A 12,686-nucleotide genomic window follows, 5' to 3' on the forward strand; every position below is an offset into this window, starting at 1 on the left:
AAGGGACTTCAAGAAATCGGCTTATGAGGGGATTCCCAACATTTGGTAACCTTGCTCTTGAACAGACATGGAGTGATTTGGATGATACTTGGATGAGCTCTTTTTTTCTGGATGGTTCTATTTAGTTTTTGGTTTTTTTAGAGAAAGAGTGAGCAGGGGTAGGGTAGGGCAGGGCAGAGGGAGAAGGAGAGAAAGAATCTTAAGCAGTCTCTGTGCTCAGTGTGGAGCCTGACATGAGGCTCCATCTCACGACCCTGAATTAGGACTTGAGCTAAAATCAAGAGTCAGATGCTTACCTGACTGAGCCACTCAGGTGCCCCATTATATATCTGTTTTAAAGGATATTCAGGGATCCCTGGGTGGCACAGCAGTTTGGCGCCTGCCTTTGGCCCAGGGCGCGATCCTGGAGACCCGGGATCGAATCCCACATCAGGCTCCCGGTGCACGGAGCCTGCTTCTCCCTCTGCCTATGTCTCTGCCTCTCTCTCTCTCTCTGTGACTATCATAAATAAAAAAAAAAAAAAAGTCTTAAAAAAAAAAAAAGGATATTCACTGGTGTGTTTCAGGGTTTCTCAACTTCAGCACCGTGGACTTTGTAGGTTGGATCGATCTTTGTTGTGGGGGCTGTCCTGACCATTGTGGGATATTTAGCAATATTTCTGGCTTCTACCTAGCAGCTGTCAGCACCATCACTACCCCAGAGGGACAACTAAAACGTCTCCAGACATTTCCAAATGTTCTCTGGGGAGTCAACAACACCCCCGGTTGAGAAGCACTGATAGATATCCATCATCGCATGGATATTACTACTCGGATAAGGCTAACAGGGAAAAAAAAAAAGTGACTCAAATTAAAGAAACATATTAGGTCAACACAAACAGTAGAGAGAATACAGGTGTTTGTGATTGAGAGAATACAAGTTCAAACAAATAGAATACAGGCAGAAATCAAAAAGATTATGCATGACAGCAAGAAGTTTAGGGAAGATTGGTTTAGCCTTAAGTCCATGTTTGACAGATGGGGGTAACTAACATCCAGAACATGAAATGGATTTGGCAAAAATCACTCAGCTGTCTGTCCTTGTGTTAATCTTGCGAAGATAACACAAGAAAAGCACGTCACACAGTGCCTGGCACAGAGCAATAATAACAATCCCTAATGTATATTGAGCACCTGCTATGTGATGGGTAGTGTTTTCAGCTCTTTGCATCTAGTAGCTCATTTGATATTTACAAAAACCTTGTGAACCACTCAGAAAAAGATAAGGAAATATGTGAGGCAAGTGTTTGGTGGAAGGAGGAGGAGGATAAGCCATTTGATGGAGCTGTGGATAGAGCGTGGGATTTGTCATTTAGGCTTTCATGCCATAGTTTAGAATTTTCCCCTAATGCCTACTATGTGCCAAGTAGTAGGCTCCATCTGACCCAGAATTAATATTTAACCCGTGGCTGTTATTATTATTAGCTGTTCTGCCCATGGTTTTGTGTGCTCTTGTTGCATTATTAGGGGAAGCTGATGGCTATTTCTGCATATTATTCATGCCAAACTAGAGAATCTGTTTTCTCAGTTGGGCTTCCAGGGATCCCTTTCCAGTCAAAGAAAAGCAGGTTGGTTATAAGTCAGGAGTGCTTTAGGCTGCAAATAAGAGACTACACACAGCAATTTAAATAAATCATGGTTTTCTTCTCTGGCCACCATGCCATCCAGGAGGAGACTGCTGACCCATTGGGCCAATGGTTTAATGATGTTAGAAGGTGTCCCCTGTGAATCTCTCAATTGTCACCTCCCTACAGCAAGATGGCTGCTGCCACTAGACGTGGTGGCCCTATGCAAGGTAAGAAGAGGAGTAAGATAACTGTGTGTCCTGGCCACTTTTGTCCCCTCTTCTCAAGAAGGCCAAACCTTTTGCAGAAACCCAGCAGAATTCCACTTAAACTTCCACAGCCAGACCGTGTAATTTTGTCATCTCTAGTTGCAAGATCCTGTGACATGAGTATTTGGTTGGGCACATTGCCACAGAAAACAAAGCCAGGATTTTATCAGCAGGGAAGAAGGGGGATGGATATTGAGTAGGCGACAGTCGTGTCTATCCTGAGGACTATCCCCATGGCAAGGATGCGCTGTCACCCCTCCTCTCCCTTCCTCCCCCAGGTCCTCCTTTCCCAGCAGCCAGCAGGGAGTTGGGGATCCAGTTTCATTCCAAATGAGCATTCATCAATCACCAAATGCAGACTAAGTAAATATTGTTGGTCCAAAACATTCCGGGTGCAAGGGGCTATATAAACAATATTAGATGCCATCATCATCACCATTATCACCGCCACAACAAATATGACCATCTGAGGACCGACCATGACCACTAGGTATTTCAGATACACTATCACATGTAAAAGTCACGAGGACCCCACGGTGTTATCATCATTCACATTTTACAGAAGAGGAAGTAAAATTTGCAAAAGATAAAGTGGCTCCTTGTAGCTCCCTCAGTGAAGTAGCAAATCCTGGCTTGAACCCAAGCCAGAGGAACCCCAAAGCCACTGTCTTCACCTTCTGGGTGTTAACAATACAGCAAGGGTTGCCGTATCAAGATGAACCATCACGATAAGTAGTTTCCCAGCTCTGCAAGACAGAATGATAGCAAGTGGTAAGCGAGGTGGTCCTGGAAACAGGGTTTGGAAGAAGAACAAGGATGGTGGGTTTCATGAAGGCCAGACATAGTCAAGCAAGACCCTTGAGCTGTCCCTTAGGAGAGATTTGACTCGATTTGCACGTGGTTATTAAGGTCAGTGCCAGCTCCCAGCTACAACCAACACCCAGACACGAAGAGCACTGAGGAAGTCTGGACAGCCACAAGGCGAACAGAAACCATTATGCTCCGTGTAGACGTAGTTGGAGTTTCTAGGCATTTCTGAGGTTTCTCGAGGTCCGCTCACAAGCCTGTGGCCACCTGCCTCACACCAAGGGCTTCAGGTGTTCACAGGGCTCTGGCCAAGCTGAGAGCAGCCGCCTCAGGAGACCAAGCTGCTTGGGCATATACCAGGGCCACCTCTGCTTCCTGCGCGTGTTTGTCCAAACTGGTCCACCTAAGGGCAACCCCAGATTCCCCCAAGTGGAAAAAGAGAATGTGTGCTTTCTCTTCGCATATTTCTAAATGCCTGTGAATATAAAAGAAAGGAAACAAAACCCCAGAAGCCCAGGATATATGATATCCCAAACCATGAGAAAGACAGGAAACTTTCTGAATCAGGAATCTAGACCTTTCTTCAGGGAATTCCCGTTTGGTTTGGAAACCATACTGGCTCTTTAAAAATTTAGATAAGAAACTATTTTAACTGAGTGGAGGTCAGTTGGAGCAACACTTTCCGAGTACTTGCCGCGTGCCAGGCACCGTGTGTGATTCTAGAACAAGATGCCAGGAAATGCAGACTAGTGAGACCAAGGGGGAAGCTAAAGCAAAGGTAGCAATAAAGAGCTCACTAAGACGAAGACGAGGGTGTGATGGGGAGCACCGATGCAATGGCCCTCTTCTTATCTGTTTCTTTTTTTCCAGAATGGTGAGCTCATAGTGCAGAAAGAACTCCAAACAAAGGTCAAAAACTGATTCATATGAAAAAATCAAAATAAGGAGAGACATTAATAGTATGGCGGCAAAGAACATTGACTTGAGCATCAGGTTCTCCTAAGTTCTAGGCCCAGTTCCCCTGCTTGCCAATGGTGTGACTTCGGGTGAGTCACTTTACTTCCCTGAGACTCAGTTTCCTCATCTGTAAGATGGGTGTGATAACACTCTGTACATCCCAGGCCCAGTGTGAAAATGTATTGAGATAATGCAGGGGAAGCACTCGGCACAATACCTGGCACGTAGTCAGTTCTCTGTTAATTTTTGTTTTCAATAATAATAATGATGGTGCTGTATTGTTTTCATCATGAGGCTTAGTGCGGAGTCTGGAACATAGAACACACTCGATTATGCTCTGCTGTGGTTGCTTTTGTTGCTGCTGATGTATATAATACCGTCTGGCAAAACATAACCACTCAGTGATCGTGGCTGCCACCTTGCAGAGCCCCGATGTGTGAGCGTGAGAACCTCACTGTGGGACAGTCTCCGGGAGACTGAGCCTATGGAATCCCCACCCGTGGTAAACAGTGGACGGTAACGTGCCTTCCTTTCCTTCCCCTCCACCAAACCACCCAGTTAATCCCAGTCCTGCCCAAAGTCATCCTGAAGGCAAAATTCACAAAACTGAAGCCAGGGTTTCTGAGACTGCCCTGGGTGGGACCCACTCTACCCTGGGGTCTATCTCCGCGTCTACACTTGACACCCTGTGTAACAAACCTCAACAAAGATCCCGAGAGTCTGGCCTCAGGGTTTATTCCAACTGGGTTTTCCCTCTTTCTCGTGTGTTCTTGGCCCAGAAACTCTGTAGGATCCTGCTACAGGTCCCAGGCTTCCCTGGGAGTCCCATCTTCTTGCTCCCCTTGCCTCCTCCCATATAGGGCCTTCCATTACTTCAAAGCCTTGCCGATGCACCACCTCCTCTAGAAAGCCTCCCAGTAGCCTTGGTTTTCCCAAACTAGAAAAGATCCTCCCCTCCTCTGGGCACCTACAGAGTCTTCTGGTGTGACATGTATCAATCCGTATCTTGGTTTATCATCATGCAGGTGTGAGTCAGAACTATAGATTACATGTGAGAAAAAATCCACTCAACCCAGCTTAAGCACAGAGCAATTTTACTGGCTCCCTTGAAGATCAAGGTCACCAGCTTCAGGCAACGCTGGATCTCGTGCTTACACGGCGTCGTTGGAAATCTGGCCTTCTCTGGCCCTCAGCCCTTGCTTCCTCTGCAGGAGCGTAATCCCCAGGCACGTTCTCCACCACGTGGTGGCTCAGGAAGCACCCCAGGTTGAGGAAGCAGCCCAGGCTGAGCCTCTCCAAAGAAAGGAGTTCCAGCGAGAATCTTTCACTGGACCCACCTGGGTCGTGTGCCCATCCTGGGACCAAGCACTCTGGCCAGACGAGAACACGGGGGTTGATTGGCCAGGTTGGAATCGGGCCTGGCCCTGTGTCTCGGAAGTGGGGTGAGCCCCACGCAAGCACCTGACCTGAAAACAAGAGAGAAGTGGTTCCCTGAAGGCCAATCAGCCTTGTTACCCAGACAGAACAACAATTACCTGCGGCAGGTATAAAATCCCCGATGATTCATCTTTTGGGACCTCACAGAGCCTTCCATTCTGTTCCTCATAAAATAAATACTGGGTGAAATTAGGAAATGAATGAATGAAAAACACAAAGTCAGGAGATTAAAGCACAGCCCGACCGGCTTCACGCGCTTCTCCTTCTGGTCGTAAGGGCCACGGAGATCACGCATCCATGCAAGTGTTTCTCCAACTAAGTCTTTTAAGGAAAATCTCGGCCAACCAGACATCACAGAGCCTTCCATCTGGAGGCAGAAATTATGCAGACGACACTAATGTTTAATAATCCGAACTGCCTTGCTCACTATGAGAAAAAAAAAATGTTGTTTTTAACCTAATAAGAAAGAATTCGCTGTGACCTAGTCCTTGACCTGTCTGTTTGAATCTTTTCTTTCCAGCCATTTCTGGTCATGAAAAATGGGCAGGATTTCTGGCATCCTTTATGCTTCTGTTATTAAAAGCAGGATCAGTTAATAAATAATTATGATGCTTAGTTTCTAGGGAACAAGGAGATAAGGGCAGAACACTTGAGTCTCACAAATTACATGCTATAGTATAGATTTTCACCCAGAGTGGAGAACAGCCTAGCGCTCTTTTTCTTTCCTGTGGCATGAATTGTTCTAATTATACGTGCAAGATCCTCTATCCCCAAAGATATGAGTTGGAGGCACTGTGTCTGTTCTTTTAATTCCAAGAAGCATTTGCAGTTACGTGTTCCCACCCCCCTTGTTTTCAAACTGAATTGTTTCAGTGGTAGCTTGGTGTGTCAGCTTGTAAGTCTATAAAACAGTTTTATACCAGCTGGAGATTCAACATGCTACATGAATACATAACAGTGCCTAACCAAGAAGGTTTGTAATTCAGTAATTAGCTGTAATTAATGAACACAAAGTGAAGACTCATTTACAGTTTAAATTATCACATTAGCTCCTGTCACCCTCTATGTACACAAAACAGCAGGAATTCAATTATTTTTATTCTTCAAAGCTAATTTAAAATTTAAGGGATGCCATTACATGAAATAATAGGTAGGAAATGTAATCGAAATCACTGGGAACAGTTGGCCGTCCTCAGAATAAAAAAAAAAAAAAAAGAATGTGATCGCTGACGATTTGGAAATGTTTTTTCATCTGTGAACAGATGAAGGATTGAAATCTCTGCTCTTTTCAGTATATTTAATTTAAAAGAGGAAGCGAGTTCGGCGGTTGCTGAATCTTTGTGCCGGGAGAATCATTGTGCATAATTGTAAAAGCAGTTGATAACCGATAATGCTGTTGATAGTAACAAGATGACAGCCCGGGAGGTTCACGTTCCATTATCCTTAATGGGGGCTGAGTCTCCTGCAACCGCACGCGGGGTTCCTGGAATTGTCACCCATTTTTGATGCATAACTTGCGCTTGGGAGACCCTACGTCACTGTCACATTGCTGTCGTCCTCAATTCTTTGTACGTATAGATGATAAATATTCTTTAATTCATCCATCGAACGTAGAGCCAGCAGCTCCTCCGTCTCGGGCACTGTTGGGAGTGCCAGGGCCACAGCAGCAGGCAAGACACACGCACGCTCCGTGTCGCCGGGCCAACATCCCAGCGGCAAGAGACCCGCCGTGGCCTGGGGTTCTCAGCTTGGCTGCTAATAAGATCACGGGCGAAGCCTTGAAAATGCACGGAGAGCAATGCCTGGGGCCCGGGCCCGACTGATGGGAATCACCAATCTGGGAGTCGGGCCTGGGCATCGGCATTTTTAACAGCTCACTGGGTGACTCTAAAGTGCAGCCGGAGTCGAGGGCGAAGCACCTAATGAATCAGCATCCCCTGGGGATGAGGGCTGCGATGGAAATGAGGCAAAGGAGGGAAGAAGGTGACAGGTGGCTGCTCTAGACCGAGTGTTCGGGGCAAACTTCTCTGGGTGGAGAATGGGGGGGGGGGGGAGAAAATGAGCCAATTCTGGAAAGGTCTGAGAGGATGTTGTCCTAACCCAGGTGTCAGCAGAACTTGTGCCCTCCTTCCTGTCTCCTCCTGATCCCCCTCCTCCCCCTTCTCCTCCTCCTCTTCCTCCCCTCCCCTTCTCCCATCTTCCTTTTTTTCTTTCTTTCTTTCTTTCTTTCTTTCTTTCTTTCTTTCTTTCTTTCTTTCCTTCTTGGCACCTCTAACCCTTTAAAATGTGAACACGTTTTCAGCTCAAGGGCTATACAAAAGCAAGCTACAAGCTGAATGTGGCCCACTCAAACCATGTTCTAGAGGAAGACGTTGCGCAAGTGCAAAGGCCCTGAGGCAGATATGAATTTAACGTATTAGAGGAGCAGAAAGAAGGCCTGGAGTAGGTGGGGCTTAGTTGGAAGGGAGGAAGAGAAGCTAAGGCTCGAGGCATGGGCAGGAGTTTAGATTTTATGTTTAATCTATAACGGAAAGTCATTAGAAGACTTTAGGCTGGGAATGAACGCATGAGCTTAACCGTGTGTGTGTGTGTGTGTGTGTGTGTGTGTGTGTGTGAAGGAGATGGTGATGTTCCCACACTCAGCACAGCGAATCTCCCTGCAGCTGCCACTACCCTCCCTCCGTGGCAGTTTCAGAAGGCAAAACAGCCCCGCGTGGAGAGAATGCTGTGTCTGTTACTTTCGACTTCTTCGTGACTGCACTTTCTCCCTCCTCTTCCCACGTTCATTTTTCTTTTTCCTTTAAATAGGCCACTCGAAGCCGCACTGTCTAATTTTTCATAGGTGACCGACTGCTGAGTGGGGGTTTAGGTAGACAGAGGGAAGGCGCTGATAAGCCGGAGCGCGGATTCTATTAGGGAAATGCACTGGTAATTAATGAATCCTGCCAGTAATTGGGAAGGTGTGAGTCCCCGTAATATCGTAATGATAGTCATCCGTCTGCGCGCCCCCATCACTCGGAGCCATCCCTCACGGCTCTCTGATCTCCCACTCTTAGCCATGCAAATCTCCTGACAGGACGCTGTGTCTCTGTCTCCCTAATTGGGCAGTATAGAGTTGTTTATGGATATTGTCGGCATTTAGGCCTCGGTTGGAGGTTGTTCAAAAATCGTTAGCAAAGTTGCCTTAACAGCGTTGTCAAATATGTATTCCCCTGTTTCGATATCTGTTTTTAAGCTGGCAGAGAGCTTGGCGATGAAATTAAGCTGTGCATTGTGTGGACCAGAGCTCCGTGTGTGATGGTTATTAAACCATTTTGGAAGTAAAACCCAATTTACAGTAATTTCTCATCCCGCTTCAGAGAAAAGTTCAGTTGTGTGCGCAGGGGCGGGAGGCCTTTCCCATAGCCCGTCCTGGGTTGTTGGAGAGAGCACTGAGTGGGCCAACCCATCCCCAGACACAACCACTTGCAAACATTGCGGTTTGCACCAAGAAGGGGTCCTCGGTATCCATCACTGTTTAATTCCAAATGGGCACCTTTACCGGAAGCGTTTGCCACATTTTCTTGCCAATGTGTTTTCCTGCACGCAAGCGGCCACCCTTTCGTCTCCCCCAACCAAACGTAGTGATGAATTATTTGAAGCACCATGAATTTTTTTAAAGCCATTATAAATCTGGTAAGTGAGCTTAATGTTTCTGTCATGATGTTTAAGAGGGATCTTTTAAATATTTAGAAAACATGGGAAGTACCATTTTAATATATAATCAACACACTTTAAGACCATTCAAATATGAAATAGCACAGTTCAGACTGCGTCTTTAACAATCCCAAAGAGCAGAGAAATTTAAGAAACGCCGGTCTTCATTTTTTTTCCTCCACGGACGAGCACAGATTTGGAGGTCTTCCAGGTAGAAGTGGATTTAGAACAGGATTATCCCTCTCACTAGCGCTGGGTGGCCTTGATTGAATTGTGCAGCCTCTCTGAGCTTCCGGTTTCTCATCTGTCTCCCCGGCCCTCGGACGTCGTTCCAAGGCTGAAAACAAGTCAAAGGGTGTGAATGTACACACTACATGGAGAGGGCTCTGTGATCGATCTAGTAGCTCTGTCACTTAATGGCTGGGAGAACTTGGACAAGTCCCTTAACCCCTTCCGAGCCATACTTGTCGCATCTGTAAAATGGGCCAGATAATGCAAAGTCCATAGGGTCGGTCTGAGGAGCGGAGATAATGATTTGAAAGTACTTGATGATTTGATGAGCTTGAGAAGTAGCAGTTCCTCCAGCAGTGGTGGCTCATGCCCACTGAAGCTTGTGGAGGGCACACAGGGGCCCTCAGGGAACGTGCTGGAGTGAACGGAGGAACCATAAGGCATCATCCATTTAAGAGATGGTGAGCACTGTTTTGCCTGCCTTCGCAGTCTGCAAACTTGACCTTCACATTGGCTTTCCTAGCCATTTGGGAAAGAAACACCAGCGATGTGAGGACCAAGGGAAGGACTAGAGCGAGGAAAAGTATCCCCAGGAACCTTTAGTCTAGAGTGGAAATAAGGCAACCAACACCCTAGGTTCCCTGGGACGGAGGGCTTTCCCAGTACAGGACAGCCCCAGACAAACCAGTAGGTCACCCTATGTTTAGACAGAATTCCTCTTCCAAGTGTCAAGCCCACGGCTCTGCAGGCCATGGCTTACGACAGCCCCAGGCCCCCAGAAAACCTTCCTTCCTATTTCTAACTCCGAAGTAGTTGTGTTTCTCTATAGAACAATCTGGAATGTTCCAGACACTCTCAAGAAACAGAAATGGTTGCTAGGCAATGTCTTCCCTCCACAGAGGGCTCAGGAACTTGACTCTTCCAGAAAGTTCTACAGGTACCAGTGACAGAGCTGCTGATGGCCGTCCCTACTGGCAGCTGCGGCTCTGTTTAGTGCATGGTATGGTGGGAGCAAGCAGGATCAGGGCAGGGTGAGTCCCTTGCTGTCAGCCTTGCAGTGTTCTACCGGGAATCACCAGGAAGCAGTTGAGAGAGGTTGACATGACTGCAAGGCCACTCTGGGGAAGTCGATTTGGCAGGAGTTAATCAGGGAGCCCTGTCAGCATTTCAGGGACCGGCTTGTGGTTTCCCGTCCATCCACAATGAACACTGGCAGCCTCCCTAAGTACCCAGAACCACCCCAGCCGAGGAAGCATCTGGGCGACTCTGAAGGGTCCACAAGCCCTATAACCTTCGGTGCTTCTATCGCAAACCTCCCCGGGTGGTCTGGCTCAACAGCCAGGACTCGCTCACCAAAGTCTTTGTTCATCCCAATAGCAAACCAGCTGGATCATCTTGCAATTAAAGGTTTTATTTTGCATCTTGGCCCTCAGCCCAACTGCTGGCTCTTTCCTTTTTCTCATCCCCATCCATCCCTTGCTCCCTTGGATCAGAATGAAGAGCTGCAACGAATGTGTCTGCCAGTAGGGCCTCTGTTGTGAGCACCAAGGCTGCCATGGTTCAGTAAGCCAGTCTCGGGCTGGAATAACACACATGCCGGGGCCGCTAACCTCAACTATGAATATGCTGGCATTTCACATCATAAAGAATAAAGGAGGAAAAAAGAGAGGGAGCAGCTCGCAGGGAAATGGACTTCTCTGAATGCAGCAGCTACCAACTCTCGATGCAAACTGCTGTGTGGAATAATTGTCAAATGCTTGCATAAACACATAAATAAGATAAATTTATTTTCATTATTCATATTTGGTGCTCTTTCCTTCCACTTATTTATGCTTTAAACAACAGTTACAGTAAATATAACGATAAAAAAGTGCCTACAGTGGCCAGGAAGATGATCAAGAAGCCCTGATATACAGCAATTCATGTTTCTTCTTGACAATCACTAACGAATCTTAACTGGAGCCATGTTACGTTCCCATGTGAGTGATAAGCAATGATTTATTATGAAGTGTCATGAAATCGGAATGCCATACAGTGAGACATGAGCTAGTGGAAAATGTTTTCCCTGTTTCCCAACCTCATTACTCAAAGATGCAGTGTCCCTTTACCAAGCCTAATTTAACTGACTTTTTTGAGTACTCTACTCATTGGCGATGGAAATTGGCCAAGGAGAGGATGTCCAGTGAAGTCCAATGCCTCATGCCACAGCTCTAGTGTAGCTGGTGCCAGGGCTGGCCAGCAACCCGGGAACTGTGAGAATTGGCCAGCATTCAAAACTATGATCCCAGGAATCATCTCAACTCCCGGCCAGAGCAGCAAGGATACTAATGCACTGTGGGGAAATGAAACCCACAACAAGAGAAGAAACCCAAAGGGCAACTTTGATGATTTTGGACCTTGTATGATCCCCATGTCATGCCATCCTACTTGGAACCCCTGTCTTGATCAATTAAAACTTGCCCAATGGTAAATGAGCCAGCTGAGCCTACAGAAAGAGCCCAGCCTTTAGAACCAGCTCTTCCACGTACCTCCAAAACTGGGTGGTAGATGGCACCAATGGCCCCAGTCTTTACCCTTCCTATCCATGCTCTTCACCCATGTCACTTTGTAATACCCCCTCATCCTGAATCTAGGCTCAGCTGCAAGGCTTGCTTCTGCCGATCAGATGTTAGCAGATATGATGCCAACAATGGTTTGAAAAGATTCCGCGATGATTGCACTTGCTTACTCTGTACCTATGCCAGTGCTTTCACAACAGCCCACACTAGCCTCCTAGAGGATGAGAGAGATGTGGAGCAGAGCCAGGTCACTCTGGTTGTCCCAGCCTTGGTACAAGGGAGTCCAAGGTCAGCTCTTCCACTCTTTCTCTACTACCCCCCGCCCCTCTACTACCCTTCTTCCTCTGGGCCCCTTTTTTTCTTGGATGTGTTGAATCCTAAAAGGAGGGATGGGAGGGAAGGAGGACAACCCCTCATATTAATGAAGCATCTTTTGTCAGCCAGGGCCCCCTGTGGGGCTGGCATCTAGGGTCTGACTCTCTAGTAGGGTTCCGTGCAAGTCCCAAATCCTGATGTAGGAGATGTGCTCCATTCCAGATGACTTCTGATTCCCCTAAACACTTCCCCTGCCCTCTCGTGGTTCACTCTCCATGTTCTTGCCACTAAATGCCTCTTTTCCGTCTAGGGCTGGGTACCAGCAAGCAGCAAGAGAGCTCTTGACTTACTGACAATTTCCACATCTTTTTTTCTTACCAAAAGTGTGAGAGTGTAAGGAGTTGCCTGTCCCTCTTTTGCTCTGCCTCCTATCTCCAATGTCTTTTGCTCCGTCTCAATAGTCATGAGTGTAGACCAGAGAGTCTGCTGCATAAACGTTGCCCAACAAGAAATTAGGTGCTCCTCTCCCCTCCTCACCAGAACCTACTCCTTCAAGTGCTTCCTGTAGAGTCACTCACCTGGCTTCTGTGGTCCCCTCGACAGCTTTTCAATGAATCCCTCTAGTCTTTTCCTAGATGGGTTAGTGGCAGGTAAGAAAAATGGTGATCAATGACCTGTTCTACCATTTAATAAATCTCGTGAAAATAGCAATTTCTCTACTCCCCCTTTCTATTTTTCTTTACTTTTTATTTTGAAATTATTTTAGACTTAAAGTAGCAAAAATAGTAGAGAGAAGCTTAACCCGGCCTCCT

The 12,686-nt window shown here is 46.8% G+C and overlaps 1 protein-coding gene across 1 annotated transcript in view; it reads left to right on the forward strand.

The window, feature by feature from the left end:
* Positions 1-12,686, forward strand: part of TSHZ2 (teashirt zinc finger homeobox 2) — a 443,868-nt gene that overhangs the window by 400,948 nt on the left and 30,234 nt on the right. The window lies entirely within an intron of this gene.

Source organism: Canis aureus, chromosome 26 (genome assembly GCF_053574225.1).
Source record: "Canis aureus isolate CA01 chromosome 26, VMU_Caureus_v.1.0, whole genome shotgun sequence".
Taxonomy (NCBI): Eukaryota; Metazoa; Chordata; class Mammalia; order Carnivora; family Canidae; genus Canis; species Canis aureus.